Source organism: Geospiza fortis, unplaced genomic scaffold, assembly GCF_000277835.1.
Source record: "Geospiza fortis unplaced genomic scaffold, GeoFor_1.0 scaffold98, whole genome shotgun sequence".
In the NCBI taxonomy this organism is placed as follows: domain Eukaryota; kingdom Metazoa; phylum Chordata; class Aves; order Passeriformes; family Thraupidae; genus Geospiza; species Geospiza fortis.
The window spans coordinates 322,899-348,754 of record NW_005054306.1 but is presented as its reverse complement, the minus strand read 5'-3'; the positions used below and the strand labels follow the sequence as shown (position 1 = coordinate 348,754).

General features: G+C 40.9%; 1 long non-coding RNA gene across 1 annotated transcript; it reads left to right on the top strand.

Moving 5' to 3' along the window:
• The first annotated feature begins 8,339 nt into the window (after nucleotides 1-8,339).
• Nucleotides 8,340-25,848, top strand: LOC115949553. The gene is made up of 3 exons (XR_004082994.1): nucleotides 8,340-8,386; nucleotides 9,160-9,231; nucleotides 25,821-25,848. It is a non-coding gene; the product is annotated as an uncharacterized LOC115949553 (long non-coding RNA).
• The last annotated feature ends 8 nt before the right edge of the window (nucleotides 25,849-25,856 follow it).

Genomic DNA, 25,856 nt, shown 5'->3' with positions numbered 1-25,856 from the left:
GCTGAATCTAACAGAAGCTCCTGGCTGCAATCCCCTTGGGAATTTGGCTCTGCCTTCTGATATAAAATATGGACTTCATCATGATTCAGGAATTTAAAAAAGCTATTACTAAGTAGGATGCCTGACTGGGACTGAACGACCTTACTTTGATGACACTGATCTTATGTAAAACACCTCACGTGCATATTTTCCTCTTACTGCCACATCTAGGGAAATTAGGCAGAAATCTCTTTCCAAAAATACCAAGGGCTATATGAAATGCATAGGCTGACCGAGCTCCTCCAGACCTTGGATTGCAGAATTGTGATAATATACAGCTGTTCAGTGGAATTGGACCCTATTGCAGGGGCTGAATTATACATCTGTGTGTATATTTATAGATATATATACATATACATGCTTTCTTACTATATATGTGTAATTTTATATATAAACTATCTTAACATTCACCTCAAGAGGTCTTTACCCATTACACAGTGCACAGCAGACTGCAGCCCACTTGCCACTGGCATTTGGATGCGACTATGATGGTACTGATGCTGATTTTCATGGTTATTAATATTAGTAGAGTTACTAGTGGTCATATGAATTAATAGTTTCAGTAATCATGACACTCCAATATCATCTATGCCAATGACTGAGCCAGGACTCTTCAAGTAGTACTGAAATGCTAAAATAAATGTTACTTTTGGAAAAATGAAGGCCAACAGAAATCAAACTGGTGTTTGATAGGTATAGCAAAGTCACATTCTGAATTGAAATTCCCATTTTTCTGATATAATATATTGCTCTAGAGATATGATTCATGTAGTGCCTCAAAAGTTTAATAGTGTCACTTCTGTAACTATAGCCAGAGTTCACGTTTGAAAAGCAGAGTTGGCACTTTTACCACATACCTGCAAACATCATTAAACTTAATACAACCTCCACTAGATTTTTGTCCCCTACTAGACTGTGTTCCTATCTTCTGCTTCTAAAGGTACAGTATATAATCAGGTAGCTTGTTAAGGAGCTTAACAAGGTGAAAAATATCACTCCCCTTGTTTACAATGCCTTCACCATCCTGTAAAATAACAACACAATGCCTGTCCTCATCTGCTGCACTGATTAGATCTATTAGAGCTTAGTTGAGAAAAATTCTGCTAAAAAAATGCTGTTCTGAATTCATTTTTCTGCCCATGATTATTTTTTTTAATCAGAAGAGTTTGTGTTTCCACTGTGGATCTTTCCTGCCTGTGTTTTCTAGTTAGCTGAGTATGATATATAATCACCTTCTCCAACTGGATTATGAGCTGCCTTGTTCATGATAATTTAATTAATTTATTCATCCTCCTTGCTCATTCTAATGATTTTTCATGTGCTTTCTTTTCCGCACTGACAAACGATACAATGATAAAAGAGCGTGGTGAGCCCTATTTAAACACATCTCCAGAACCCTGTGTCTTTTTTATCTTCAGATGCCCGATACAATTCTTGTGGTTGTGCAGCCCTGACACTAAGTAATGTTTTTGAAGCAAATTCAGGCAAGTCTGACAACCACCATCTTATCTGACAAGAGTGGAGCAGACACCACTCAGCATTGTGTACACAGATAAATTAAACATGCCTGGGACTGTTCTCGGGCGCAGAGGCCAAATGGGCAGAAATGCTGTTGAACTTGGTCTCCCTCTGAAACAGGGCTTGTGTCTGGCCTGTGCATCAGGAGTAGTCCTTCTTGTTTCTATCAGGCTCTGTTCTGGAGGATGTTTGCTGTCCTTAACCAAAACCATCACATTGACCTGCTGATTTCACTGCCTGGTCAGTTGAGTTTCGGCGTCTTGGGAGACTCCCTGTCACTTTCAGGGTATCAGGTCAGACAGAGCCCGAGGACACTTCTCTCTGAGAGCTACTCTAAACATAGCCACAAACATTTCATGTGACTCAAAACAATCCAGTTCAATGTTTTTTGCTAAAACTCCATAAATATTCACAAATATTTGCCAACCGGGCCTCCATAACCAGAAGTTTTAATTAGGTCGTGGCACCCTTGGTTGGGCATTATTGAACGATTCTGTCAGCAGTGCTGAACCACGAAGTAGACTTGAAAATAACAGGAAGGCTTTTGTTTATGCTGAAACACGAACATCACTTTCCTGAGAATATTGTGCCTGAACCCTTTTGTGTTTGTTTATTTGTGTTAAAATCACCAAAATTGAGGCAGTGTATTATTAGATCAGCAGATGGGAGAGGAGCCCTGATAAGAACACATTTTTGTGACGTGTATTAGAGAACAGCAATAGCGACACAGGTTTAATGACAATGCGATAAATAAGATGGAGAGGAAAGTTGAGCACATACCGGGTGTTCATGCATAATAGAGTAGGAATGCATTGTCTGCTGTACTTTTTCTATGCCAGTAAATTGCCTTTGGATAAAAATACCATGCTTATCTACTCTAGAGAAATACTGATGGAAAAGTAATGCCAGTGGAAGGATGTGTGCATGCAAAGAGCACCAGCTAGGCTTCTCAAAGTCTTTGCTGATCTTTCTGCTCATTACTGTTAAAAGTAGCTGAGAAGCAAATGGTCGGGTAATGAAGGAAAAAGAAAACCAGATTTCTTCTTCACAATTCCCATTGGCATATGAATGAGGCTGCAGCATTTCAGGGCTGGGACAAGTCAGGAAACACACTGATTCCTTTTCCGTAATTTAAAGCTACTCCCTAATGAGGAAAAACTGGGGGAGGAATGTAGCATTTATCTTTGCTAGGCTGCATCCATTTCTCCAGCTCAAAGATGCAGGCTGGAGCAGCGAATCTGGTTCCATGTTTGACACAAAACTGGATGCAATCTCCCCAGTGTTCAGAGTTGGTAGATGTTAATGTGAAACGCAGGTAACAGGTGATTGGGATTTGTGGACACTGCATTTAATATACACATTGCTGTGGAGCTGAGGGTGGTTGTGGAATAATTTCTATCAGCATTTATTAAAGAAATAAAGTTTCATTTGGATGAGGACCTTTACTTTTGTCTTCTATTCACCTCCAAAGTGTGTTGCAGGAAGGAGTTTGCTGGGAGTGGAATGCAGAAGAACCTGAAAATTTAAATGGAAGTAAAATACATTGGATAATATCCATCCACATTTCTTACATTATATGGTACTTCATTTCTTCATAAACCCCATCTGGTTTTAGTGTGGCATGGAAATTACACAAATTGCTCCATGAATAGATGTAAAAAATGACATAGAATTAGTAATTATGAAATGGATAAGAGTCCAGACAGTGTCCCAGTAGGACTGCTGGGTTTAAGAGTTGTCACATAAAGCTTACTGAAAGGAGTTCATTGGCCCACATTCCTAGTCTTTGATTTAGTGTACGCATATTTCTATAGGACTTTCATAGGTGCTTTTTCTTCTCTTCCATTTCCTTACCACCACAACTTTTATTTGTGTAGCTTCTCAACCACATTTCCTTCAAAAGAAAAGCATTTCTAGGAGTAGCTAAGTTCTTCTGGGTGCAGTACCGTCTATTGATCCCGATGGAGCCGGGAAGAAAAGAATAACTGTTCTTTTAGGATGCTGGAGAGCTAGGGGAAAATACATCCTGCCTGACCATTGTTTGCTAGGAAAATCATAAATAATGCCACACAAAGGAAGTAGCACTTTCTTATCCCCATGGGCCCCTCTGAGAAATAAGTGCACTGATGTCTTCAAATCACTCAGGTAAAGTATAAGGGTGCACAAGTAGTTTGTGTCTGAATGTTTGTCTACAAGTGGGAGAAGACCAGCAAGAGAAAGAGATGCTCTCAGGGAATGTCAGGGGCTCAGTTGGTGCTTAACTGTTTTGTTGTCGCTATTGGACATTTTCTGTGGGACAACGCTTCAGCAAGTTGTCACTTTTTATTTCTTACTGTCCCCAGAGCCTTTCATGTACAAGGCAGCCTATCTTTCCCTCCCTCTCTGACTACCTCTGGTGCTTGTTCCACAGCATCTGAGTATCATCTGTATGCACTTAATGACCAGATGTTCTCTGTTGCACTTCTTCCAAAACTAGGCTGGAGAGTGCAAAAAAATAAAGGACTCAAACTAAATCATCCAGGGATTACACTAACAGAAAATGATGCTCTTGGTATGGAAACTATTAAAGAAAACTTGATTTTGTCTTTATATACTAGGGTTCATTAACTTTCTCTCTGGTAGGGCTAATGACCTGAACAGAAGCTGTGGTTCATTAGTGATCTTTCTCCCTCTGCCTGGCAGTTGAACAGAAAAAAGAAAGAGCTGGAAGGAGACATAGAGACTAAGTGAGGCAGAACAGCATCACGTGTTTTCAGGTCAGGAAGCAAATTATTTTTCTCTTCCTGTCCTTGTAATAGGAATGGTTTGATACTAACAGATTAAAATATCCTTTATGCTAGAGCTGGTTTAGTCACCTAAAGAGGAGTTAATTTACCCTCTCTTTAGCAATTTCTTGTTCTGGAACTTCTGGGATCTGTTTCTATCTCTGGAGCCTGTAGCATCTTAAGGTTTGTCCTGCCTTATATGTGACAGCTCCAGGGGTCACTGGCAGCAGGGAGGAGCTGCAGGGAGGTTCAGGAATCCCCTGGTCTGATCTGCTCTGCTGTCATGCAGCTCTTGCAGGACATACCTTGGCCCTTTGCATTGGTGCAGGATAAGGAAAGGGCGGGCAGTACTGCTGCCTGTGTATCCAGCTCAGGTGTGGTGCTGATGGAAACCAAAGTTCAGGAAGCCATTAAATGTGTTTCTGTTTTCCTGTATGGAAAACTTTCCATTTTTTCTGTGCTGCTTGTGAAAACCTCCTTTGTGGAGCTGTGATTGTCAAGGAAATCTGCTCCTCTTAAGCATGCTGTTCTTATAGCATGAGAAAAGGTCTTTAAATTCTATTGAATTGTTGTTTCATTTGAAGGGGGGAGAGAGAAGTGGGATGAAGAAAAGAAACACTGCACCCACATTGCAATGTTACATAACTTACAAAATAATATACTAAAATATTCAGCCACTCATATTTTCAAGGCTGTTTATTTTTCCTAAACACCATTGTTGTTATTTTTAATGTCACAATACAATTGATTACCTCTCATCATGTGTGATGTTTGAATTCAACTTTCAGAGGAAAAGATGTGCAGTTTACTGTGACTTTAAAATGAGCATTATGAAATGTAGCATGTGAATTCTAGGCAAGTAGCCAGTGAATTACCTGTCACTGAAGGTAATTTTCTCTCTCCTTACTTTTTTTTAATACAGTGCTACACTAAAATATAGATATTAAATATTTTTAAGGGAATTGTTCTTGTAATAAAATGAAAAGAAGTAGTATGTGAAATAACTAATATTTGCAGATAGTTATTGAAACGGTAGATCTGCAAATGCAAACTGTGTGCTTTGATTGAAAGTTAATGCTATCAGAAGGCTTGAGGTGAACAAAAGGATGAGTACTGGGACAAAGAGTCAGTGACAGATATTTTTTTACTTGAAAAGGGATCCTAAGTCATACATAATGCTATCATATACCCACCAAAATTAGACATGGAAAAGACATATCAGACAAAGCAGTCTGTTCCTTTTTTAGTGCAGAACTGTTCCCTGAGTGATATTGCTTTGTCCAATCTAGTTTTAAGTATTGGAAGCAGTAGATCATCCCCATGGGAGACTGTGACACACTCTAGTAGTTCTCACTATTGAATTTTCTGTGACGTTCATCCTAATTTTCCCTTTGTTTAATTTCTTGCTGTTGTTCCTACTTATATCTATATTCTCAAGTCTTTGTTTATTTTCCTTTAATTAGTTTTAACCCCACTCTGCTCATGCTCTTTCCCAAATATGGCAAGTAAAAGCTTTGGCATCATTTGTCCTACAAGTTCTTTTGGGATTCAGAATTCCTGTGAGGTTGCTCACAAAGGAAGCCTTGTGGTACCTAAGGATGAGGTGATTTGCTCCAGATGTCTAGATGAGTTAGGTCCCTGGCACCCATCTGCACCTGAGGAGGGATCAGCCTTTGAAGGGCCAAGCTGAAGTATTGAGGAATGAGTTATCCCTTAGAGCTAACCAAAAGGAGAAACTATCTCCTAAGAGATGCTTGAGTTTATCCAACCCATCTTGTCTCTGTTCACACCAAATGCTGTTATCTGCTGCTTATAATTTAGAGGCTATGCAGACCAGATGGAAAATAGAATTAACAAACCTGTCAAAAGTCCTTGAATTATTTGTTGGTTTCTATTGCCCATCTAGAACATCAATCCCTGTTGTAGGCTGCTCCTCCTTTAGGTCATAGATTGCAAAAATGGCTCAAAAACTGATGTTCAATGCACTGGACTTTTAAAAGACAACGTTAGTCTGGATGGCTGGACAAGGACCTTCCTGGAAACCAAAGACATGAGACACTGACCTTTCTGTAAGGGTCTCATGGTGGTGGATCAGAGAAAATGCAGGAAAATGTTTCGATGATATATTTTTACAACTGGTCTTTAGTACTGCAGTATGCTTTAGGTTGGAAAGGATCACTATAAATCCTGTGTTCTCACCTACATGCTCAAATCAGGGCCAGCTTAGAGCATTTTCCTCAGGACTCTGTCCTTCTCAGTTTTGGCTGCCTACAAAGATGAGGCTCTTGCAGCCTCTCTGGGGAGCCAGTTACAGTGTTTGACCGTCTCACAGTAAAAGAATTAATGTATAATCAGAATTTCCTTTGCTGCAACTTGTGCCTTTGCATATCTTTGTTGTTGTTCATGTTCTTCTGTTTATCCAGGTCTCATAAAAATAAAGCCATTTTATGGAATGACTTAAGGGGACTTTTAGGCTCACTACATTGCTTTGTTAGGAAGGTGTTGTCTTAGTGCCATGGTTTAGCCCCAGCCAGCAAACAAATACCATGCAGTCACTCCCCCACCAGTGGGATCAGGGAGAGAACAGAAAGGGAAAAAGCTGGAAAAACTCATGGACTGAGATAAAGACAGTTTAATAGGAAAAGCAAAGGCTGTGCAAGCAAGCAAAATAAAAAAAAGGAATTAATTCCTCACTTCCTATGGGCAAGCAGGTGTTCATCCATCCCCAGAAGAGCAGGGCCCCATCACATGTAATGGTGATGTGGGAAGACAAACATCATCACTACAAGTGACCCCCCATTCCTCCTTCTGCCTCCCACTTTATACTCTGAGCATGATGTCATAGTATGGAATGGCAAATGTCCCCTTGGCCAGCTGGGGACAGCTGTTCTGGCTGTGTCTCACCCACAGTCTCCTCACCAGCGTGGCATTGCAAAAAAGTAGAAAAGGCCTTGGCTCTGTGTATTCCCTGCTCAGCAATGAGAAAAGAACATCTCTGTGTTAACAGCCCTGTGTTCAGTGCAAATCCAAAACACATCCCCATACCAGTCACTGTGAAGAAATTTAACTCAATGCCAACCAAACTAGCACACATGTCAGTGGCAATAGTGTCATAATCTTCCATGCAAGTGGAAATTTGGGAACCCTGGTGTTGAAGTTCTGAAGACCTTATCACCCTATTTCCCCTCTGTAGAAGCTGTCAGAGTGCTCCTCAAGTGCTGACTTGGCACACCCACATACACCCTCCCACCCTCAACTTTGATTGCATTATATAGAAATGCTTCAGGCACTGGGGCTTCTCCCTGTGTATATTGAAAATAGCAGTACTGGTCTTGTTTGTCACTGACCAAGGACCCAGGAAAGTACAAGGAGAAAAAAAAATCAGCAAGGAGAAGGTGCAGAAATGCCTCTAGTTTGAAGGTGAATCTCCATGTGCAGCTTACTGGCAGCACAGTGATGTTTGCCATTGTCCACAGCTCCTTGAAGGCCCATCAATCTGAGAACAGGGTGTCCTACTTTCACTGACCTTTCTCGTGTATCGTGTGACCTGCACATACTGCCTGTGTCTGGGTTGCTTTAAAGAGCTGCTGGACTGCAGCTCTCCTTCTGGTGCCTCAGAACACCAAGTTCACTATAAGCCTGAGCAGCAATTCCTGGTTCCAGGAGCCAGTTACACAAATGCCTTTCTTATTGGCAAAAGTGACACATATTCATAATTGAAAAGCAGAAACAGTTAGAATATTGTCTTGTATCTCTACTACTACAGTATTATTCATAAATAACTATAATAGGGACTGGGCTGGAGGATGGAAGGTGAGCAGGAGTCTTTTGGAACTAGCTCTAATAAGGATTAAAATGAAATGTGGTGTTGTATGATGGTATAATTGGCCAGTGCAATTACATTTTGTTTACCTTATGGTAATGGAATTTATTTTCACAGGTACACTTTGAGAATCATAAATGTTAAATGTACTGCAGAAGAGACCCTGACTGCACAGATGTATTTCCCTTGGACCTCTGTGGGCTTGAGAAGAATAGGGTTACATGCAAACGACTCTTGACAGGTTATGTGGCATTGATTTGTGAAAGGGGCTGCTCTTTCATTTTCTGAGTATAATTACAGAATCTAACTTTTTCTGTTATTGATGGCTGAAGGGCTTTCATAGCTGTGAATTTCATCTCAGCAGAACTGTGATCTCTACCTTTCTAAATTGTGGTGACATGTTGCCATTGTCATTTGTACTAATGGCTTGTACAGGTGGCAAGGAATCGCTGCATGAATAAGAAAAGAAATGCATCTTCATTTTATTAATGAAAGAAGAAAAGGAGCTCATCTAGCTCCAGATTTATAGCTCTGAAGACTGAAGAACTTCAGGGTTGTTTAATTCAAATGGTGGAAATTAAATTTACTTTATACTGTCCTAGCATACATATTCCCTACAGGAAGGCCCATGTTAGTCTGTTGGTCATTGCACCAACTAATACTAATACCAGTACTGGTAATATGGACAATTATCTCTAGCACTTGGAGGTGTCTTTGATCTGGAAAGGCTGAGTCCAAATTTGAAGGAGGTTAAGAACTGAGATGTGAATGTAAATTTTCTATTACATGCTCTCTGCAGTTTGAAAAGAACGTGGATTTTTGTGGATGAGAGAGAGCAAATTTTTAGTTTGGGATTTTAAAAAAAATTCAGATAAATGCTTTGTTTTCTTTCTAGCAGCATCTGAGCATGAATAACTCAGGTACTTCTGTTTTCCTTGGGCTGCTTCAGCCCAAAGATCTACCAGACTTTAGGGAGGCTGAGTGACTTGACACCTGAACTCCTTTCTTCACCAGGCACTGACAGGAGCTGACAAGGAAAAGGTGACATGGGTACTTCAGGTTCTGGTTGCCACATCCTTCTGCAAGGTGAGAAGAAAGGCTCTTTGACTGATAAAATCTGCATAAAATCCTCTTTGGTAGGTGAGCCCAGTAAATGTGGTAAGATAAATACAAATAAATCAATGTATGTCAAGTCAGCACCTTGCCACTGCTGGCCAAGCCCTCCTGCAGAGCTGCAGGAGCCCTTCTCCTGCTGGTTTGTCTTGTTTGCACAAAGGTCATCTCACACTGTGATGTGGTACAAAGTCATCTGCGTGCCTGGGGCTGCGGGTGGCAAATCCAGCCTGGAGCTGGCTGAAGGCCAATGTGGGGCTGGGCTGAAGTCAGACCTCTGCTCGGTGACAGTTCAGGAGATGCTCATGCTGATTCTTGGCTGACAAAAATTGCACAATCCCCTGTGCATCTCTTCCCTTCTGATCCCTTGTGAGCTGAGCAAGTGGTTCCCAGAGTGAGAAAAAAATAGCAATATGTTTTGAAGAGCTCTTAAAGAGTTTTATTTTTTACATTGCTTGCAAGCTACTGCTGTGCTTATTTGCCTATCAATTCATTTTCTCTTAGCTGGTACATTTACTCTATATTTAGCACATTTTAAGAGGACAACTAGATTGTACAGACAGAAAATCACACAGTAGGGTCTTATTTACTATACTCTAATAACTGTGTTCATAAATCCAACCTCTCTCTGGAAAACTCATATACCTGTCTTTTCTTTCTCCCCTTTGATTCCTGTCCTTGCCTCTCTCTCCGTTGACAGCAGGCAGTAGGAGTTGCACTCAGTACCTCTGAATATTATGGTCCATTTACTTAAATGTGGATGCTGATATTAAATTTAAGGCATCCAAGTTTGACTCTTTTGTCTTACTTACATTTTTGTGGTGGTCTGTTGTTTATACATTTACAGTCAAAGATATTTCTGTGATATTAAGATTTATGCCAGGGAGGAAAGCTGAGAGTGGATGTTTATCTGAAATGCAGTTTCCTCGGTTATCTGGGTTTTGAATGGGTCTTTATATGTTAAAATGCACTTAGACTAGCAGGTGATGATGTATTGAAAGCCTTTGCTGAAAAATATTTTGTAGGATGTTTTTAAGGACCTAATTTTAACTTTTATAATTTACACTACAGTTTTATAAAAATTGTAATAAAATCTACATTGTATAATTAAAAATGAAATTATGTAATAAAAATATGCAATTTATTCAAATATTTATTCAATGTATTTTCAAAAAAATCACTACACAGATCACCTGGCATAAAGTAAAATTAAGAATGATGAAAATCAAACATTTTTGTTGGGCTCAAACTTCTTGTAACTGGAGTAAATGGTGAGGCAGAGGGAACTCATAGAATGGTTTGAGTTGGATTCCACAGAATGGATTGAGTTAAAGTTCATCCAGTTACAACCGCCCTGCCATGGGAAGGGACAACTTCCACCAGACCAGGTTGCTCAGAGCCCCATCCAAGCTGGCCTTGAACACTTCCAGGGATGGGGCAGCCACAACTTCTTTGAGCAATGTGTTCCAGTGTCTCACCACCCTCACTATAAAGAATTTCTTCCTAACATCCAATCTAAACCTGTCCTTATTCAGTTTAAAGCCATTTCTGCCTTGTCCTGTCACTACAGGCCCTTGCAAAAAGTCCCTCTCCTGCTCCCTTATAGCCCCTTTAGGTACTAAAAGGTGTTATAAGGTCTCTTGGAGCCTTCTCTTCTCCAGGCTGATCAACCCAACTCTCTCAGCGTTTCCTCACAGGAGAGGTTCTACAGCCCTGTTGATTGTCTTAGTGGCCTCTTGTAGACTCATTCAGTTCCAGATGGGCCAGACTGAAAGAACCTGAAACCAGGATTCATCATAAAGTTCTGTAACTGGTCTTGAATGAGAAGTCCTACACTATTTTGTAGGTAGGCTGTGAAGTGGTAGGCCCACAGCTGTTCCAAAAGCTTTCTACCATTTCTCTTGTATATGCAGGAAAAAGCTTAGACATGGAGTAGTACGGTTATTCATGGTAAATGTTGAGTATTGCCTTATTTCTCAAGATTTTTTGTGATAATGTTTCTACGTATTGAAGATCAAACAGCCATGACTCTGCTTTCTACTTGAGTAGCTCTATCTTTGTTATCCTGTCCATAAAAAAAAGTGGAAAAAGCAGAGTATATCAGCCTGATGGTGTGGAGAGAAACTGGTGAAGGAGCTGGGAGCTGCTCTGTACCATCCTTTGAGAAAGCCAAAGTATTTGTCTTTGCCATGCAGTACTAAGTGTGTAGCTGCTTTGGGGTAACTATTACCTGTGAGATGCAGCAATTCCTGAGACTCAAGAGGGATAAGGTACCTAAACCCATTGAACTAATTTGAAAACGCCAGTCTAAAAAATTGCATATTGTTTTGCTATTAGCACTAGTGCAGAGAAGTATTTATCCTAGGTTTTTTCCTGGAATAGCAATGGTTGTTAAGCAGCTGATTTTTGCATGCTGCAGGGAGGGAAAACCATACTCTTTTATTAATATTCTGTGCATGCAAATGTGCTCACTGCCATGAGAATGTTTTGATCATTCTATTAACCAAGCAATAAATACACAAATAAGAGGTGGGGAACTGAGGTTGTATTTTTTTCTTACCAACTTTTAAGATAATCTGTTTCATAGGGATGTATGTAAAATGTAGGTACAACTTTCAGTATATTTCAGGTCCATCACCCCACTATTTTCCTTTGGTGGTCTCACCACACTCAGGGAGATAGATGGGTATATCAGAAAATTATCCACACATAGTTTGTCATATTTGGGCTCCAGTGACAACAGACTCTATGCTTTGGAAGAGCCTGGGGTTAGCATGGTAAGGAAAAGAAATAACTCCTTACCCTGAGGGCTTAGTTCTTCCCATGCAGCACAGAGGGCAGCTGAAAGCTGTGTGGGGAAACTAAACTGCTGAAGCATTTTGTGTTTAACGCGGCATGAGAATACGGATGAGATGAGTTGCTCTTCCTCACTGCCAACCTTTGAACTTAAGATTGAAAGAAATCCTGATGGGATTATTTCAAGAAGTTCCCCTGAAGAAAGTGAAGAGGTTACAGAAACAAAATCTATTATCCATCATCCCGTCATTAACAAAGTGGAAGGACTAACAGAAGAATTGTTGGCCTAAACTTGAGATGTCAGAAAATAGGTAAGAAAAATAGACTGGGGAAATATTCTCTGGGAAGGGGAAGGGATTGGATGGTGCTACTAGCCCTCTTCATCTCTCATTTTTAGGAGTCTATTATGTTATTTTGTAGAGTGAAGAGTGGTTGAAATGATTAATGGACTGCAGGGCTTGACGTGCGAGCAGGCGGCCAAACCAGTGAATGTGTGCAGCAAGCTCAGCTGCAGGGAGGGATTCCTGGGCGCTGCTGGCGGGGCAGGCAGGGGTGCTGCACCCTGCAATTTAAGGAGGTGTAATTAGATGAAACAATACAACAGTTAGCCAAGAAAATCTTTCAACACAGCGTTTTATTGTGACTACCTGTGATCTCTGCCAGGAGTGACAGCTCGCTCTGCGCCACTCAGCTGCAGTGGTGGCATCCATGGCTCACTCACACTCTCCCAGTCCATGCCATCCCTCAGCACAGGTCAGGGCATGTGCTTTGCTCCCCAGTCTGGCTCTGTGGCCCCCTTTACCACATCATAGACATCCACTAGCCCCCATAAAGGCCAGCAGATTGTTGCATCCCATACTGTGTTTAAATGACAAGAGACCATAGATCAAAGGGGAAAAATATTGTAGATGAAAAGAATAGGCTGGATTAGACAGAAAAGGTGCATAATACTAATTTCAGAAAGGTCTCTGCAGGTATGAGGGCTCTGCTGACACCACCTCTGGGGAAACCAGCTGGGGTAGAAGGACTCCTCCTTCATGACCATCCCCTTTTACCTGCCGAGCCAGGCCAGCTGCCAATTCAGCTGCAGACTTGGAGCAGGAATTGAGAGCAGCAGATGTTGCAGCCTGCTGAAAGCTTGCTGGTGGCTGAGTGTTTGAACTCCTAGAGAAGAGCTCTTGCAGAGATGGCCACTGGCTGACTGCAGGATTGCAGCATGTATAATTTTGGATGATTTCAGTGTTTTACTGTGAAACTTCCTCATGGAGGAAAATGTATCAGGATCTTCCTAGCACTCTGTAAAACCACACAATCAAAGTTGGTCCTGCCTCTCCACTACCTTGCTGGATTTTTGCTGAAGTGCTGCAGTGCTGTTGGTAGTGGCTTTGTCCTGTGCCATTTTTGGAAAAGTGATGGGACTTTTTATATGTGTAGTTAGATTGGAGTCTATTTGATCGCTAAGCAAAGGAGAGAGGAAATTCTGTTTTGTGAGCATTTCTGTCCAGGGAGAAGGGAGGGAATATATTTTTTTAAAAAAGGAAAGAGAACATTATCTGGCTTTTTTACTTTTATCCTGACACAATCATGTCCCATAAGCCCTTAGATATGAAATAAAACACGCTCAGTTTACTCTTGCTTTAGGCCCACATTCTGTCCAAATAAATCTCATAGAATGTGAAACCACAAAAACTCCACTGTGTCACACCAGAGGTTCAGCTGCCCCAGCACTACCCTTTAACATTTCCCCATTATAGCTTATAGAAAGGTTTCTTATCAACACAGTGTGTTTCAACAATGGGATAATGCTGTTTTCCATTTTACCCTCTGCCTTGTGCTGCTAATTTTTAATAGTCTCTTTGTCATTCTGGCCACTGCTGAAGATTGAGGTGAAGTTTTCAGAAAACAATCTAGTGTGAGGCACTGCTGGTTACGTAAAGTTGTTCCTCACTGTGTTCATTGCTTGGCACTTGTTAACTCTTAATTTTGTCTGTGCTCCCTGTGGCTGGCTTTGGTTGATTGCAGGTTCTGTGAGATGGGCACCAAGCAGAGTGCTGGACCTGCCTGTGATGCTGCATGATGGCAACTAAATTATCTGATTTTTTTCCTTTTTCTCTATTTGCTGATGAGACTAATTAATTTGATAGAAACATGATAAAATAATATATTAATGTCATTGTAAATCTGTTTTATTCTTCTTTCGAAAAGCTGTGATGCTCATCTCCAAGGTAAATGAGTATGGTATTTTATTCTGCATAGCAAAAGACATGATGGAGATAATGACTGTTGTGTAATATTAATATAAATAGGGTCAGCTGTACATAGTTTGTCTGATGCTGCTGTTTTACTTTTCTGTCTTTTTCATTTTACCTCCTTAGACCTCGCAGTTATTCAGTGATTTTCTTTATTAAATTATTTATTGTAGCCAGATGATTGATGTTGTTTCACTTTGGTTCTTTGCAGCTTCCCAATTCTTTAGTTGTCAAAATGACAAGCACTCGGTGATTAATTAAAACCTTGATTTTGCTCTGTTATTGTTCATCTTCAGTCAAATACAAATTCTTATGTATTCCAGAAAATAATAAATATTCCCCAAATGCAGGTTTCTAGACTTTAGATCAAGGAAAACTTTAATTTATTTTTCATTATTAATTTTTTATTATATTTAATTTTTTATATATGCACACATGTATATAAAAAAAAAAATTCTTGTGAAAAAATGGTAAATTGAAATCTTCATATTAGAAAACTGCCAGCATGGCCTGATGTTGGATGGCAACCTCTGTAAACTTCCTCATAGAGCTCTCTTTTTTCTGAGAAAGGTGAGACAAATTAAGAGTGGACTCGTCGGGACTGACAAACCCCCTCACTCTAACTGGAATTAATTGTAGTGCCATTGTTTGGTACTGTGGACATATAGCATGCATTTCTCTCAGTTACATTGAAGTGTTTGGTGTTGAAACATACATCTGAATTATTTACCTTAAGATCTCTTTATAGTTGATTGAAAGAAATAAGCACTGTCAATGGTGCAATTTGCCTCATATTGAAGGAGACATTTTGGATGACTTGGATTGACGTTTGGATGGATGGGCAGAGTCCAATGGGATGGAGTTTAATAAATCCAAGTGCTGAGTCCTGCATTTTAACCACAAAAAGCCCTTGCAATGTTATAGGCTGGGGATGGTGTGGCTGGGCAGTGCCCAGGCAGAAAGGGACCTGGGGGTGCTGGTGACAGCCAGCTGAACATGAGCCAGCAGTGTGCCCTGGTGGCCAAGAAGGCCATGGACATCCAGGCCTGGATCAGGAATAGTGTGGCAAGCAGGAGCAGGGAGGTCATCTTTCCCCTGTACTCGGCACTGGTGAAGCCACACCTTGAGTGCTGTGTCCAGTTCTGGCCCCTCAGTTTAGGAAGGACATTGAGATGCTTGAGTGCGTCCAGAGGAGGCAACAAGGCTGGAGAGGGGCTTGGAACACAAGTCCTGTGAGGAATGACTGAGGGAGCTGGGGGTGCTCAGCCTGGAGAAAAGGAGATTCAGGGGTGAGCTTATCACTCTCTACAACTCCCTGAAAGGTGGCTGAAGTCAGGTGGGGTTGGTCTCTTTCTCCAGGCAGCAACTGACAGAACCAGAGGACACAGTCTCAAGCTGCGTCAGGGGAAATATATGTTGGATATTAGGACGAAGTTTTTCATAGAAAGAGTGATAAAATTTTGGAATAGCCTGCCTGGGGAGGTGGCAGAGTCAACATCCCCGGATGTGTTTAAAAAGAGACTGGATATGGCACTTGATGCCATGGTTTAGTTCAGGTGTTTAGGGCATGGGTTGGACTTGATGATGTTGAAGGTTTCTTCCAACCTAGTCATTCTGTGATTCTGTGTGATCTAGCATGGGGTGCTGAAGTGCATCCTATTGCCTGGTAAGAATGAGACAAGCCTTGACATTGGGTCAAACAGTTCCCACTCAGAGATACTGGTGCATGGGCTAAGGTGATTGATATATTTTGTGTGGCTGGACACAGAGCAAGCAGGGTCTCCCAGTTCCTGTACTGGGCCTGGGAAAGGCTTCTCTTGTCCTATCCTGATATATGCAAAAGCTTAGTGGCAGTGAGAGCTGCTGGGAATGGCAGAACAGATTCCTTTGAATGAAGTCAAACCATTCAATGTGCAGAAACACACCAGCCCAAGCTGATCCAGCCTTTGCAGTGTTGGGTGGGAGCTTGCACAGAGCTTTCTGAGGGTGTTGGAGGGAAGATATTGCAATGGAAAAGCACTGAGTGTTCGCCACGGGTGAGCTGCTTGACCAGCATGCCAATCAGCCTTTACCCCTGGAACAGCCACTCCTAATTCCTCTTGGGAAGAGCTGATGGGTTGGCTGGAAATGCTTTAAGGTATGTTTGGCTTTCTGGAATTGCTTTCACAGACCAATTTCTTTTTCATGGGGTCTCATGTGAGAATAAACTCATTAGCTTTCTGGTATGATTCCCTGAATGGCTGACTCATGAATTCTTCTAAAGTTTCAAATTTTCCTGTACGTAGCACATCAGATTTTGCTGGTAAACTGAATTTAGCCTTCTTTTCAATCTTTGTTTAGGTTTATTTATCTAATTTATGCTGGTGCTTCTCATTTCTTGCTTCCTCTGCTTGATGTTCCCAAAGATGTGATTGACTGCACCTGAAGTTACAGCTTCTTGGCCTGTTAGAAAAAGAAATGAATTAGCCCCAGTAAATTACTAAGCTAAAATTCATATGATAATACTTTTGCTGATTGGTTATAGTCTTCCATTTTGAAAAATTCAATAAAATCTTAATTGGGGAAAAAAAAAAAACACCCAGATAAGGAAAAAGCAAGTAAAAAAATTTTAAAATGTCCTGAATTTCCCTACTCTGTATCAATTCCTTTGATGGTAACGAATAGATACTTACCCTGCTTTGGAACTCTACAAATGTCATTTCTGAGCTACTGATTCTGCTGAAAGGATGAGGAAAAATCAAGGTATGAAAGAATGTGTCCACTGCCAAAGTGAATACCTGTGCATATTCCATAAAAGATTTCTGCATATATGATTTTTAAAATTTTGCCAGCCACTCTGATGTCTTCCTGATGTATTGTTATACATGGAATGACCTTTACGTGTAGTTTCAGTTGTAGAGTGTAAAGAAACCTCCCCACCATTCTGCACCATGAATGTGCACAACAGAAAGGGATGAAGAGATTTCTTCCTGTTATAAAACCTGTTTGACTGTATTGAACTCAAAAGAATGAGAGACAGCAAGAAAAAAAATTCGACAAGTTCCTCCCACCCCTTTTATTGCCAGAAAAATTAATTGCATGTTTCCTATGAAGCAAAGCACAATAGGGTTTTATGGTACATTTCCTGTGGTTTTGTTACACTGCCACTGAAAATACAGAATTTTCTGCAGGTATGTTTACGTGGTGTTAAGCATTTCTTCACAGAAATTTGAACAAATGCTCAAGGCTCAGATGAAGAAGTGGTTTAGACATCATGAGACTCAGAGTGGCAACTGACTAGGGGCAAGGCTTTACTAGGGACTGGGTTAGGGGCCATTCTCTGTCCATGATGCCATGGAACAGATTATTTTGCTTAGATAAACCCAGTTAAATACTCATGTCACTTTCCAGTCCATATAGCAATATTTCTACTTTCAAACTACTTTTTGGGACCATCTTTGGGGCTGGGAGAGCTCCTGGGTGATGGCCAGGCATTGGCAGGGGGACAAGGAGTTGGCAAAGGCCATATCAAGGACAGCACTGATGCTTGAACATGTCTGGATGATCACATGATGGTGCTTGAACCTGTTCACTCAGTTTTCTTTCTTTTTTCTTTATTTTTATCTTTTCTCCTGTAAAGCAGACACTGTGTCATATGGATTAAATGGGAAAAGGCTCAAAAAACAAGGTAGGGATGACCTAAAGTGGGGGCACTGGGACACCTAAGCCAGCTAACAAAATCCAGCAAAGGGGTGATATCCTGCAAGGGTCAATACTATGTCTGTGCTGTTTAACTAATTCCTCAATGTCTTGAATGAGGGGCTGGAGACCCTTCACAGATGCTTCACTGATGATATAGAACTGGGAGGAGTGGCTGCTCTGCTGCCACTCAGTAGGATCTCTGAACTCCTTCTTTAACTGTGCAAAACATCTGCTCAGCCATGGAACTTAAAGTTAGAAAGAAATGCTTTTTGTAAATACTCTAGGCAACTCAACAAGTTATGAAATGATAAAGTGTTTTAATTGTTTCCCGCATTTAGGAACCTGAGGTTTATAATTAATATGCTTTGGTTTAAAATATTTCAATATAACTGTTTATTTAATGATGCATCCATGTATATTAATCCCTTAAACGTCTTTGTTCAGTTATGGTTTTACTTTCTCCTCCCAATGTGTGTCAGGCCATTCTTTACAAAATCTGCAGTTTATTTGTCTGCTTTCCACCGGACTTTAGGCTGGCCTTGACAGTGATGTTACTGAGTCCTTTGTCTCAGTGAGTAGTGATGTAAAGGATTTAAACTCACTCCATTTTCTGTCTTTATGAAAATTTGAAGCTGGATGTAGCTAAAAAACACTTTTGTGCCTTCCTACCTGCTGCTGTGCCTTTTTGCAACAAATGAGGTTGCCTTGTCTTTTAAAACATTTGTGCTCTACCTTTATTAAAGATAATGGGAATTTTCCCCATATGCCAATGGAGTATATCTGTCAAACTTGAATACAAAGAACATGTAATTCTTCCCTGTAGGTGGGATCAGGATATTGTCACAGTACTTTACAAAATATTTAGATCAAAATTGTTAAATCCCATCTGATTTAGCATGATGTTTGGGGTATTGTTTGTCTCTTCCACAATCAATAAGGCTGAGGTCTTCAAAAAATTGTTACATTCAAAGAATAATCATCCTTATGCACAAACAAAAATTGCATGAAATTTCCTAAGTCTAATAGCCCCAATGTTTGGGACATTTGATTTTTTAAAATGTATTTTAGCCTTAAATGGATCATTTTATATGTAATGTTTGGATACTTTCAAAGATTGAAAAACATTGCTGCATGGAAAATGAACAAACTTTTTAATGCACTTTTTATGAAAAAAGTTTGAGTTACAAGCCTTCAACACTGCTTAATATTTCCGCCTGAGCTAAAGGGGTAGCTAAGCTTGTTTGTTAGTTCAGATTCTGTGGTGGATAATTGCATCCCTGGAAATACTCAAAGCCAGGTTGGATGGGGCTCTGAGCAACCTGGTCTGGTGGAAGATGTCCCTGCCCATGGCAGGGGAGCTGGAACTGGATGAACTTTAGGGTCCCTTGCAACCCAAACCGTTCTGGGATTCTATAGTTCTGAGTGGAAGCAAAAATGCAGGGAAAATATGATTCCCACATCTTGAAGTATCTTCTCTGAATTGAAGATTATTGTTGGAGTCTGGTTTGGATCAATCTTAGTTTCTTGGAAACTGAAAGAGCTGAGGCAGATTTCCTGTGTGCTGCCTTCAGGAGTTTTGAGGGGAACTTAGTTTGGCCATCCCTTGCCTCTCCCAGGAGACGGCTGCAAGGACTGAATCAGGACTCTTGTGTACTGCATGTTATGAAGGCAATGGTGCTTAAACTGTTATCACAATTAACACCAATGACAAAGAGGAAGAAGAAAGAAAGGCTTGCTTTGAGTACACTTGGAAATTTCTGATTCTCTGACCTTGATGAAATCCTGCTCAGGTTTGTGAAAACCCTAGCTGAAGCAATCTCAGCAGTCTCTTAGTACATTTTGAGAATGTGTGGAGGTGGATTAAGTTTTGGAAGACTGGAAAAGGGCAAACATAAGACAAATTAAAAAAAAAAGTCAAAAGGGAAGCTTACAGAATGATGGGCCAGATCTTTTTGTTGGAACACACAAGATAAAGAAATCCAGCAGTACTTTTGTAGGCCACCTAAAAGAACACCAGATGAGTAAGTAGCAAATTTGTTGGCAGTATGCAGTGAGTGTTAAATCATTTGTCAGGATTTAATCATATCAGATCAATCCAAAACCTTTTTATGTGAAGTAACATGCCTTAAGGGTATAGACATGGTATAGCTAGGCTTTGCTCAGGGTCTCACATAACTCAGGCAGTTGGGGTTACTGTAGAGTGGGGACAAAGGTGTCTGGGGATGCTGCATTCAGAGCAGCTGCCAGCCCTTCGCTGTCAAACTGCTATGATGAATTGAGGATCTAGGCTAGGCTTAGTAAGTTCAGTGTTTTCATTATAATCCAATACCAGGTCTCTGGAATATGCTTATTAAACCTGCAAGTGAAATGTATCTGAAAGAGCAAACAGATTGAAAGATGAGAATTAATTCAGAATTATCACAATTGAAAGAAATAGCTTTGAAAACAACACAGAATTTAATTAAAACAAAAGTATGGTTCTGCACTTAGGTGAGGATAAACTGCTGAGAAAATACAATAAAAAAACCAGAGATAAGACAGGTAACAGTCTTGCAAAGAAGCATTTGGACATTACAGCGGGTCACAAAATGAATGTAGGTTAAGAGTATTATGCTGTGCCCTGCAAGGTTTGGGTAGCTGACAGCAGGGATGCTACAGGGGTGACTTTTGTCAGAAGCTGTCAGAAGGTAGCACCTTTGGGATAATGTATTTTAGAAGAGGGAAAAAACTGGTGCAACTACAGCTGGAGAGAGGATTGAGAATATGTGAGAGCAGCAGCTCTGCAGAAACCCAGGTCAGTAAGGAGAGGCAGGGGTGCTCCAGGCGCTACCCTGCAGCTCCTGGTGCAGCCCATGATGGGGCAGCTGTGCCATGGAGGCCCACGGGGGAGCAGAGATGCACCTGCAGCCCAAAGGTGGCTGTGACCCTCTAGGAAGCCCATGCTGGAAGAGGCTCCTGGCAGGACTTGCTGCTCCATGGAGAAAGGAGCTCATGCTGTACCTGACCTGCTGGCAGGACTTGTGATCCTCTGGGGTACCCACTCTGGAGCAGCCTGTTCCCAGAGGAACTGCAGCCTGTGGAGGGAGCCATGCCAGAGCAGTTTGTTCAGTTTGTTCAGTAGGCATGGAGAGGACTCAGCTTGAGGAGTTCATAGAGGACTGACATCCTTAGAAGAGACCCCACACTGGAGCAGGGAAGGACTGTGAGGAGGCCTCCCCCTGAGGAAGAAGGAGCAGCAGAGACAATATGTGATGAACCAACCACAGCCCCCATTCCCCATCCCCCTGAGATGCTGGGAGGAGGAGGTGGAGGAATGCAGAGTGAAGCTGAGCCTGAGAAGAAGGGAGTGGTGGTAGGAATGTGTTTTAAGATTTAGTTTTATTTCTCATTACCCTATTCTGGTTTGGTTGGTAATAAATTAACCTGATTTCCCCAAGTGGGTTCTGTTTTGCCCATGACAGTCACTGATGAGTGATTTCTCTCTGCCCTTATCTAAGCCTATGAGACTTCTATTATATTTTCTCTCCCCTGCCCAGCTGAGGAGGGCAATGACAGAGTGGCCTTGGTGGACACCTGGCATCCAGCCAGGGTCAGCCCACCACACTGCTGCATAGAGGTCAAACATCACACTGGGATTTATAAACAGCAGCATAGTCCATAAAATTTGCAACATAATCCTTCTTCACAGCATTGTTATGGTTTCTTAGAAGTGAACAAGCTGGGGGGGAGTACAGAGGGAGGCTATGAGTAAAGCCTGGGAACCTACAAAGGCTGAGGTGTTTGGTGTCCTTAGAACATACAAGATAGAAAGAAGACATTATATGAGTGTATAAATACATGAAAAAAGATGCAAAAGAACGGCTGTGAAGAGTAAGGCAAAAACTAAATCTCAAGCTGCAGACAGAGAATTTTACTTAGAATTTTAGGAGTGATAAAGGTATTCCTTTTCTCATAGTAGAAATTGGTAGGCATTTTGGATGCTTAAGAAAGTTTCACAATGCTCATCACTTAGAGGTATTAAAGAATAGGCTCAGCAAGCAGGGATAAGATAAATTGTGATTATGATGGGTAGAGTAGTTCCTTGTTATAGAAAGAAAAATGAACTAGATAATCAGTTTGAGTGCCTTCTAACTGGTCTATGTTTGTGCAATTTTGTTGTCCGTCTAGTTCTGGTACAAGGAAAAAAAGTATAACAGGAAATTGTCTCCCCTTTATCTTATCTGCACCATTCCCTTTTCCCTGCAGGTCTCTGGCAGGTCCAGAGAGCATGAGCACAGCTGCAGTTGCTCCTCTATCATAGTGATGAGTAATATTACTAAGTGATAACAGTAATTATAAATATATGTATAATATATATATAGAAAGCACCAATCTGTGCTTGAGTGTTGAGCTGCTGGAGGGTCTGAAGGCTAAACAGAGGGATCTCAACCCCACAGGCTGGGGGCAGAGCGGCTGGAAAGCGGCTCAGTGGTAAAGGACCTGGGGGAGCTGGTGACAGCAGCTGAACATGAGCCAGAGTGTGTCCAGGTGGCCAAGAAGACCAATGGCACCTGGGTTTTGTCAGCAATAGTGTGGTCAGTGGGACCAGGGCAGTGACCATCCCCATGTGCTGGGCACTGGTCGAGGTTGCAGCTTAAATCCTGCAGTCAGTTTTGGACCCCTCTCTGCAATAAAGATGCTGAGATGCTGGAGCATGTCCAGAGAAGGGCAGCAGAGATAGTGAAGGGTCAAGAGCACAAGTCTGATAAAGAGCAGCTGAGGGAATTGGAGGTGTTTAGCCTGGAGAAAAGGAGGCTCCATTATCATTCTCTACAACTCTGAGAAAGGAGGTTGTAACCAGGTGAGTGTTGGTCTCTTCTCCCCGGTAACAAGCTATAGGATGAGAAGAAATAGCCTCAAGTTGTGTCAAGGGAGGTTTAGATTGGACATTAAGAAACATTTCTTTACTGACAGTGTTGTCAAGCACTGGAACAGGCGGCCCAGGGAAGTGTTGGAGTCACCATCCCTGGTTTAAGGATGTGTTGATGTGGCACTTACAGACATGGCTCAATGACGGGCTTGTCAGTGCTGGGCTAATGGTTGAATCTGATGATCTTCTAACCTAAGCCATTCTAAGATTCTATATTTGTTGTTGGTCAATGGTCAATGAAGCAAACAGTTTATTCAGACACTATACAAATGTTAGGACTCCCAAAGGTTGAACAGCTATGACTTCTACTGAAATTACTGTGAACTTCAAACTCCTGAGAGTTCTGCAGTTTAGATTATTCTGCAGAAACCTTTAATGGTCTTTAAAAGGATAAATTATTTTTATTTAAGCATTGCTTATGTTCAAATCAGAGCTGACATTTTGAAAAGTCAATGTACAATGAAATGCCAGAAAAATATTTGTTAGACTTCTTGTCATTTGTGGTCATGCTACCCCTCCTTTTTGTTTTTGTAAAAAACAGGAAGATATTAACCTCTTGTATGTCTGCAGTCAATGTAAGAACTCCTATTCCCTAGTGATCTTCAAAGCAAAAATACCTGGAATAAACATGAGGGCTGTGCTATGCCATAAAGAGTCATGATTCTTCCTTTAGCACAGACTTAAGAAAAACAAGCAAACTGCAAACAAAGATCATGACAGCCTTTCTTTCTGATGTCTGTACATGTATAGGTGGATCTTTCTTTTGATGCTGCAATAGTAAATAACAGATTTTGCTGTATGCTTGGAAGACTTCAAAGCTTCCTGATGCTTTCAATTTTATTAAAATGTTCCACAGCCAGGTTTGTTCAATATGTTTTTGAATTTCATTGGCAATATCACTCTCTATCTGTGCTTTGAAATGTTAGTGGGTATTTTGTTTGTTTGCTTGTTTGTTTTTGTTGTTGGTTCCTTGTTTTCATTTGATTATTTGACCATACTACTACCATTAACAGCCAAATAAACTATGAGAGAAAACATTAAACCCTGCAAGGTGTTGCTATTGCTCTGAAATAATTACTGCAGGAGCACTGGTGGCCACAAGGATCCTTCAAAGGTGAGTAGTTGGCAGCTAGATAATAAACTCTGTTCTGAATTAGTCTCTGTTTAGATTTCTGATGGAGAGGGTGAAATGGGCTTGTTATTTCCCTTTAATGGTGTGTATGAGGTCCAGATACAGCTGAATTATTTGCACATATCAGACTGCAGAGACTGCTGCCTAGCTATGGGTAGGATCTGCAGTTATGATTTGGCATTTCTTTTCTCCAGTGGATGGTGAAGTACAGTGAATATAAATGTCTATTTCACCATGTGGAGCTACAAAGTGTTCCCAGCACTGGCTGGGGAATGAGTGCAGAGATGAGAGGTTCTGTGGTGGGACTGTGGCTAAAGAAGGGCTATACGGTTCCTCAGAAATCTGCTGCTGCTGTCTGCCCTTTCCTTCACTGTGGGTGCCATAGTTCTCTGGGTAATTGAAGACACCATCTGACATAAATCTGAAGTATTTTCATAGTAATTGCTCCAAATATTGGTAAGCAAGAGCGAATTCTCATAACTGTTTTAGGTACTACATCTTTTTTTTTGCCATGACTGCTTAGTAAATCAAGCAGCCTCAGGGGTTAGAGACAGTTGTACAAGTCCTCATGTTTTACATGGAATGTCTTTCCTTTTCCAGCTGTTCCTGAAATCTTGAAATTATCGGAATATTTGTTTAGGGCAGGCCTAAACCACAAATATTTTTGTGGGTTTGGACAAGAAGTTTGTAATTTTGGAAATTTTTTTTAAGGATGAACCTGAATTCCGAATCTTATAATTATTTTTTTGATTTGGACTCATCCCTAAATTTTATTCCAACTTCTATTTTTATTCTTTCATGAAAGGACAGAATATCTAAAAAGAAAAAAATGAAAAAGGCCAGTTCAGACAGGAATGAGAAAAAAAAAATAGTCACTCTTCCCTTCTTCCAAACTTCCTTTTATGAGGGGGGTGTGTCTCTGAAAGTCTGCAAAGGCTTTTGTGAACAAAAGACTTATTGGAACTCTACTTTGCCTGAAGTGTTCCACTCTTTCTACAAACCTCTCACCATGGTGATGTCCAGGCTGTCCTTCTTCTGTGTATATCATACATATCTCATACAGTTCATATATGTGTTACTGGTACATGCTTTGATGTGATTCTTCAATCTGCTTGTTGTTCCTCATACCTCAGGAATAAAGACATTTGTTGAAATGTGAAGGTGATTTTTTCAAAATGGGTGAAAAAAGGGAAGGGACAAGTGACCCAGCATTTGAGGGTAGAACTCATGGTTCTGAGCATTATGAGATAGATAACAAGGACATCTAGAATACAAGCTCTTGCTACCAAGATTTCTGGAAGGAAAAAAATAAGATCCTGCTTAAACATTTGAGGCTGACTCTAACTCCAAGGGATTAGGCTGATATCTTTATGGAAGCAGAATATTTTTATCTTTTCTTGAAGCCTCCTCTGAAGCATCTTGTGATCGTCATGAATAGGGGTAAGATATTGTAATAGATCAACATGAGCTGAGGTGACTTTTACTGGGCTATGCAGTCCCTCCTATCACTATAGCTGATCAGAGAAAAAGAAAACTGAAAGGAGCCCTCAGGTGCCTCTACTATCCCTTGTACAGTTTGGCTACAAAATGTCTTCCCAGTAAAGAACAAAATGTTCTATTTTTCTCTCTCTTTTTTCAGACAATTGCATCTTATATCTAGAATTTATCTCTAAAATACCCCAAAGTGATGGTGTCCAACATGGTGGTTACCAGTAGGCACTGTTTTACAAGTGCAGAAGAAAACTGATTTGGAGTGCAATGGACTTTTCCAGACACTATCTTTTATATTTTACAGGTGATGTGAGCACTGATTGTGGCTGCTAACAGTGAT